Source organism: Petromyzon marinus, chromosome 79 (assembly GCF_048934315.1).
Source record: "Petromyzon marinus isolate PM22_M1 ecotype Great Lakes invasive population chromosome 79, UKy_Petmar_22M1.pri1.0, whole genome shotgun sequence".
NCBI lineage: Eukaryota > Metazoa > Chordata > Hyperoartia > Petromyzontiformes > Petromyzontidae > Petromyzon > Petromyzon marinus.
Window position 1 is genome coordinate 18225988 of NC_133745.1, and position 8326 is coordinate 18234313.

Genomic DNA, 8326 nt, shown 5'->3' on the forward strand with positions numbered 1-8326 from the left:
CGGTATCTTCTCAAACAAAACATCCAGGAATGGTAGCTTACCATCCTTCTCCACTTCCATGGTGAATTTGATGGATAGGTGTATGGAATTAATGTGGTTGAGAAATTGGTTCAATGCTAGCAGGCCATGTGGCCAAATTACGAAAGTGCCATCCACATATCTCTTCCACAAGGAAGGACGTATGGTGGATGTCTGGATGACATCTGTTTCAAATTTCTCCATGAAAACATTCGCTATCACTGTTGATAAGGGGGAACCTATGGGGGTACCTTCATTTTGTTTGTAGAAAGTACTATTCCAGGTGAACCAAGTGTTGGTAAGGCAGTGCCTAACCAGAGTAGGAACATCAGGGTTCAGTCCATGTTGGACTGTCTTCAATTATTGCTAAGGTGTCAGGTACAGGAACCTTGGTGAACAGAGAAACTACATCAAAGTTGACGAGAAAATTATCTGGGTACAGTGAAATGCCCTTGATGAGAGAGACCAAGTGAGCTGAGTTACGTACTGCTGAGGTAGTCTTGCCAGTGAATGGAAGCAAGGTATCAGACAGAAAACAGGGCCAGCATGTAGGTAGGTGAGTTGATAGTGGAAACGATGGGCCGAAGTGGAGTGCCTTCTTTATGGATCTTAGGAAGACCATAGAATCTGGGTGGTCTAGCAGCTGAAGGTTTTAGGGAGAGCCGATTGACTGGTTCGATTAGATAAATCGAACTGGTAATGATATTTTTCGATTTAAAGCTTTCGTGACTGCAAGGATTAATCTTCTTTGGTTCTTTCGGTAAAGTCACGTAGAATGAGAATAAAATAATAAATTGATAAAATAAAATAACGCAATCATATTCTCACGACGTTTCGGCCACAACACAAGCGGCCTTCATCAGGTGAAGGGACGAGACTGGAGGACAGCGCTGGAGTGTGAGCGCTGTCCTCCAGACAGTCTCGTCCCTTCACCTGATGAAGGCCGCTTGTGTTGTGGCCGAAACGTGAGAATATTATTGTGTTATTTTATTTTATAAATGTATTATTTTATTCTCATTCTGCGTGACTTTACCGAAAGAACCAAAGAAGATGGTAATGATATTGTTGGTTTTGTTGTCAGGCTGTTAGTAGGATCTTTGTTGATTTTGGTGTAGCTGCCATCATTAAGAAGGTCCTGGATTTTGTTGTTGTATGTGGTTTTATCCATGATAACAGTGGTATTGCCCTTGTCGGCCAAGAGGATGACTATGTCATCCCTCTTTTTCAATTTTGCGAGTTCAGAGCGCTCGTCTTTGCTAATGTTACTTATGGGTTTTTTTTTGCATTTTTAAGGATGGTGGCAATTTCAGCTCGAGCAACGTCTGTCGGGATGTGTCCCAAGCCTTTGAGGGCTATGTCGACCTGGGAAATTATATCATCCACTGGGATATGTTTAGGGGTGATTGCGAAATTCAACCCTTTATCTCCGTCGTTCTTAAGCTGGGTTCGATCGAACCCCAGGGGTTCGTTGAGTCACTCTCCTGGGTTCGGCAGGGGTCAAGACAAACACAGTATAGCAGCCCGGTTCGCACTAGCAATGTCGGGGCCGTTTTTGTCGGCTGTCAAAAAATTGGCAACACGCAATTTTTCTTCGCCGTGTTAAATTACAAATATTTAGTTGCTTAGTAAAAATGTGTTACACAAAATAAATTCAGCCCACTTGTAGTATTCGTGACGTCACGCTCCACTTGGCCATCATTGGCTGCAGCTGATCACGCCACAGTGCGTGATCAGGAACTTGGTGCGCTCAGTAGTCGACTTGTGCCTGTTGTGATTGTACGTCATTTGTGATTTTCTTTTAATCTTTCAATCCCTTCATACTAACTACAGTGAGGGAAAAAAGTATTTGATCCCCTGCTGATTTTGTACGTTTGCCCACTGACAAAGAAATGATCATTCTATAATTTTAATGGTAGGTTTATTTGAACAGTGAGAGACAGAATAACAACAAAATCCATAAAAACGCATGTAAAAAATGTTATAAATCGATTTGAATTTTAATGAGGGAAATAAGTATTTGACCCCTCTGCAAAACATGACTTAGTACTTGGTGGCACAACCCTTGTTGGCAATCACAGAGGTCAGACGTTTCTTGTAGTTGGCCACCAGGTTTGCCCACATTTCAGGAGGGATTTTGTCCCACTCCTCTTTGCAGATCTTCTCCAAGTCATTAAGGTTTCAAGGCTGACGTTTGGCAACTCGAACCTTCAGCTCCCTCCACAGATTTTCTATGGGATTAAGGTCTGGAGACTGGCTAGGCCACTCCAGGACCTTAATGTGCTTCTTCTTGAGTCACTCCTTTGTTGCCTTGGCCGTGTGTTTTGGGTTCATTGTAATGCTGGAATACCCATCCACAACCCATTTTCAATGCCCCGGCTGAGGGAAGGAGGTTCTCACCCAAGATTTGACGGTACATGGCCCCGTCCATCGTCCCTTTGATGTGGTGAAGTTTTCCTGTCCCCTTAGCAGAAAAACACCCCCAAAGCATGTTTCCATCTCCATGTTTGACGGTGGAGATGGTGTTATTGGGGTCATAGGCAGTATTCCTCCTCCTCCAAACACGGCGAGTTGAGTTGATGCCAAAGAGCTCCATTTTGGTCTCATCTAACCACAACACTTTCACCCAGTTGTCCTCTGAATCATTCAGATGTTCATTGGCAAACTTCAGACGGGCATGTATATGTGCTTTCTTGAGCAGGGGGACCTTGCAGGCGCTGCAGGATTTCAGTCCTTCACGGCGTCGTGTGTTACCAATTGTTTTCTTGGTGACTATGGTCCCGGCTGCCTTGAGATCATTAACAAGATCCTCCCGTGTAGTTCTGGGCTGATTTCTCACCGTTCTCATGATCATTGCAACTCCACGAGGTGAGATCTTGCATGGAGCCCCAGGCCGAGGGAGATTGACAGTTCTTTTGTGTTTCTTCCATTTGCAGATAATCGCACCAACTGTTGTCACCTTCTAACCAAGCTGCTTGGCAATGGTCTTGTGGCCCATTCCAGCCTTGTGTAGGTCTACAATCTTGTCCCTGACATCCTTGGAGAGCTCTTTGGTCTTGGCCATGGTGAAGAGTTTGGAATCTGATTGATTCCTTCTGTGGACAGGTGCCTTTTATATAGGTAACAAGCTGAGATTAGAAAGCACTCCCTTTAAAAGTGTGCTCCTAATCTCAGCTCGTTACCTGTACAAAAGACACCTGGGAGCCAGAAATCTTTCTGATTGAGAACGGGTCAAATACTTATTTCCCTCATTAAAATGCAAATCAATTTATAACATTTTTGACATGCGTTTTTCTGGATTTTGTTGTTATTCTGTCTCTCAGTGTTCAAATAAACCTACCATTCAAATTATAGACTGATCATTTCTTCGTCAGTGGGCAAACGTACAAAATCAGCAGGGGATCAAATACTTTTTTTCCCTCACTGTAAAGTTCCTTCTGAATCTGAATTTATGTCCATTCTTGGACAGAAAAGCAGACTCAATCATTTGTTTTCTCCTACTCATTCCAAAGGCAATATCTTAGATCAAGCAATAGCCAACAACATTGAAATAATGGTTTCCTCAATCTTCCCTGTGGTTTAGAGTGACCACTACCGAAATTATTTATCTGTCTGCTTTCCAAACCCTCCACCTGATGCTTCCAGAGGAAGTGGAGAAAACTGGTCTTGAAATCAATTTACAGATCTGGAACAATCACTTGAATTCATATCATAAATTGCATATCAAAGCCAAAACTCACTTATTCTCGGGTGGTCGACGAAGCTGAGGGAGACTCAAATAAATGATACAAAACAATTATCTTCATTAGATAAAAAATAACCCTTCACTACATCGGTGGTTCAATGTGAGAAATTTGTTTCTTTTTCCATCAAAAAGTACAAAATATCAGATCATCAATCGTAACCCCATCTAAGTTAAAATTGTAATTTCTGGCCTTCATCTCTCCCTCCCTGCCTGGACCTTTCACCGTTAGTTTCTGAAAACGACACCGATAACATTATTTTTTTTAAAAACCACTGTCAGCATCGACCCATTGGCCTGCTTTATTGATCATTCCATATTCTTGGTTCTTTCGGTAAAGTCTGCAAGCCATCTGGCTACCATGAAAATTCGTTCATGAGGCTATCCACATATACAAACAGAGAGACAATTTCAACCGAGAAGATGGATTCTGGCTTAGCAATCATTGGAAGGATGTGATCAACCATTTCGGGTCTTAATTGATTGTGTTCACGCTTACGGTGACTTTCAGACCGCATTCCATTATCCTTCTCTACCCCCTCCTCCGCTCTGAGCATAGATGGACTCGTCCGTCTGAACAACCGCCAGTTGCTGTCCGTGGTGCTAACGTTAAGAAAAAACTGCCACTTTTTCAAATTTTCTTGCTGTGGTTTTCACGCCTTATGATGATTGCTTGTGTTGCAATCGAAACGTCGTGAGGATTTAATTGTTTTATTTTTATTATTTTATTATTTCCCTTCTACGTGACTTTACCGAAAGAACCAAGAATATGAATCCCTGCAGTCACGAAAGCTTTTAATCGAAATTTGATCATTCCATGTTCAGCTATTTTAATTCAACTTATTCCCCAAATCATTCATGCATCGCGACGCTCTTTAGTCTTCCCATCAGAACTCAAGGTAGCAGCTATCGCCTCGGTTCTCAAAAATCCGTCTCTTGATCCTTATATGCATGCAAACTATTGCCCTGTTTCAAATCTTCCATTCTTATCTAAGGTATAATCAAACGTTTTGTATACAATCATATAATTATTCATGTTGTTCAAAATAACCTCTATGGTCAGGTTCAATCAGGTTTTCGGAAACATCACTCAACTGAAACTGCTTTACTTCTTCTTCTTTGGTTCTTTCGGTAAAGTCACCACGTAGAATGAGAATAAAATAATAAATTGATAAAATAAAATAACGCAATAATATTCTCACGACGTTTGTGTTATTTTATTTTATCAATTTATTATTTTATTCTCATTCTACGTGACTTTACCGAAAGAACCAAAGAAGATGAATCCTTGCAGTCACGAAAGCTTTAAATCGAAAAATTTGCTTTAATTCTTGTTTCTAACCGATCTTCTCGTGTCTACAGACTCTGGATCCCTTTCTTCCCTGGTTCTCCTTCATTTATCTTCTGCATTTGACACTTTCGATCATTCTATTCTCCTTGAGTGCCTTCAAAGCCACGTCGGTTGCTCTGATGCCTTGCTAACTTGGTTTCCGTATCTCTCTGATCAGGTGCATCACGTCATTATAAAGGGTCTTTCTTTATTCCTCTCAAAAAACCTTTGCTTTATGGTGTTCTATACAAGGGTCTAGTCTAGGTCCGCATCTATTCACCATATCTTCTTCCTTTAGGCAAACTCATCTCAAGTTTTGGTATAAAACACAATTTCAGATGGTGCACAGATGTATATCAGTTTCAGTCAATCTGACATAAATCCATCTTCCACTCTGTCTTGCTGTCTGACTGCAGTTACTGACCGGCTCACGGCAAATTTTCTTCAAGTGAAAAACACTAATACTGAAGTTCTCTTGGTTAAAAAAAAAACACGCACACATCTAAGCATCGTCACTCCACTGCACGTCTTCTTAACTGATCTTCATATCAGTCAACAGACAAGGAATCTTGGTTTCATTCTTGACTCGAACCTCGCCTTTTCTTCTCATATTTCCTTAATGTGCAACACTGCTTATATCCATCTCCGTAAAATGTATCGTATCCGTAACTGTCGCTCCGATACGGCTGCAGAAACAATAATTCAGGCAAGACTATTGCAATCTTGATTTGAAGCTTTCGTGACTGCAGGAATCCATACTCTTTGGTTCTTTCGGTAAAGTCATTTAGGTGTAAAATAAATTAAACCACGACGTTTCGGGGGCAACAAGCGTCCGTCACCACCTGATGATGGACCCTTGTGTTGCGCCCGAAACGTCGTGATTTACTTTATTTTACACCTACGTGACTTTACCGAAAGAACCAAAGAGTAAGACGATGGCAATTCTGTTATATGGTCTTCCCTTGTCTCTCATCCAACGTGTACCCGTAAGCGCCATCATATTACACCCATCCTACGATCCCCCCCAATGGCCAGGTAATAATCGGTCCAGAATAACTTTCAAGATTGCACTTACTGGTTTTTTTATTCTTCATGGCCTTAGCCCCTGCCTAGCCTCCCCTTCTCATTTCAGTTTGTTCACCACTTCGAGTTCTCCGCTCTGCTTCACTGTTTGCTGTCCACCCCAAGGCCGTAATCTCTATATACAGGTAGTCCCCGACTTACGGTGCAGATGCGTTATGACGACCCCATGGCCTAGCCTATACCCAGGAGTCTTAAAGAACGGTGATAATTTAGCAAAACAGAGCAATTTACAGTACCATACTGTACAAACTATAGACTGTATGCATTTATTAATTACAATACTGTATTGCACAGTACAATTTAAAGTAAAAAAAACAAGGTAAATTCTGAGCCTACCTATATGAAACTGCAATTTCATTGAAAGTTTTTTTTCAGGAAACAATCCTATCTGCTATAAAAACTTTTAACATGCATTGAACGTATGTATCGTATCGTGGTAACCCTAAAATGAAATCGCTAAAGCTATGTTATCATACATGCATTGAACGTATCGTAACGTATTATATTCTACTAAGTTAATGATGGCTACATTAACTTAGTCGTCGGAAGAGGAGGATGGCGATGATAAAGTTACAGTATCGTACCTCGTACGCTGCTGCGTTTGCCTGCCGCGTGAAATTCAAAATATTTTACAATTTTGCCATGTCGCTATCGCCATCGTAAGATCGAAATATCTCTAAGTCGGACCCTCGTAAGTCGGGGACTACCTGTATATAAAAGGCAAATTTGTGATTGTGTCTGTTCAAGATGTTTAGCGTACTTCCCGACATGCAAAAAACTTGAAATTTGCCATGTGGGTACTTTCCAGACTGTACACCATGCAAAAATTATAAAAATACACTTTTGTATATTTTTTTTTGGGGGGGGGCGCAATAATGGATATATTTTGCACGGCAAGTGAGCTGTGACGTCACATCTCTGTCATGTCACCCGCGCGCGGCAGCGTGACGCAATGTGCCTGCTGACGTCACCGCCCCCGCAACCCTCCGCGTAGGCCGTTTATTAATCCAAGACAGAAATCTAAGTCCTGGGCGAAGCCGGGTAGTAAAGCTAGTTATAATATATATTGAGGGGGACACATCCCCCCCAATATTTAAATATGCTCAAAATGTCCCCCCAATATATTGCTAAAAAAAATTGCTATGCTATGTAAATAAAAACAACAATTTGGACAACCTTGGCCACAATATCTGGACTTGTCTTCATATAAATCAATGCATAGATTTATGTTTAGATTAATGTGGTTATGGTTGTACTTCATGAATCCCTAATCTCTCCCATTACATACAATGAAACAAGAAATGGTAAAAAAAAACAGAGCAATGTAATACAATACACTATTAGACATTATTGTAAAAAATAAATAAAACGTCCATCCCATGTGAGTGAATTTTTTTTATATTTTAGGCAGGAAATTCGTTTTTAAATTTAGATATTTTTTTTCTGGATTGGGACCCACCTGGAAGATTTGGTCCACCCCAATGTTGACTCCATGGCTACGGCCTTGGTCCACCCCAAAAATTAAGCACAAATCAAACGGTGGACGAGCGTTCACAAGTGCAGCCCCCAGTCTGGAACACTCCCACTAGTTCATAGTTCATTTATTTGGTATAGCCCTGTGAGCCATTCGGCTCTTGAATCGGGTGCAACCGCGACAAACACAAAAAAATTAACAAGAAAACATCTTAAAGTGACTTTGTGTGTGACTGTGCAAACAGAAAATCCAGGAAAAAAACATCAAAATATTCCTGAAATAGCACCGTACACCAACGCTGTGTGCAAAAATCCCAGTGGAAGCAAGTCAAATAACAACAACAACCACAAGACAACTAAGATTAAAGCCATCAGTCTAACTACACATCTGACAGATCAACGTATTCAAATCTGAACTAAAGGGCCTATGTATTTGTCCTGGTATACGCTGGAAAATAGGCATTTACATTATTGTCCAACTGGCTCGTAATGTTTTGGCCAATCCATCACCCATCAACGCGTTTCAGATTGTTTAGCTACGACTCTCAGAGCCAAGCAGCAGGAGGATTTCTCCACAACTCTGTGGCCGTCCGCCTGATGATGATGCTGCTGCTTGTAGTAATTACTGGCGGAACGTCAGGGTACCTGAATTGTAAATGTTGTAGTGGGTTTAGGGGCCGTCC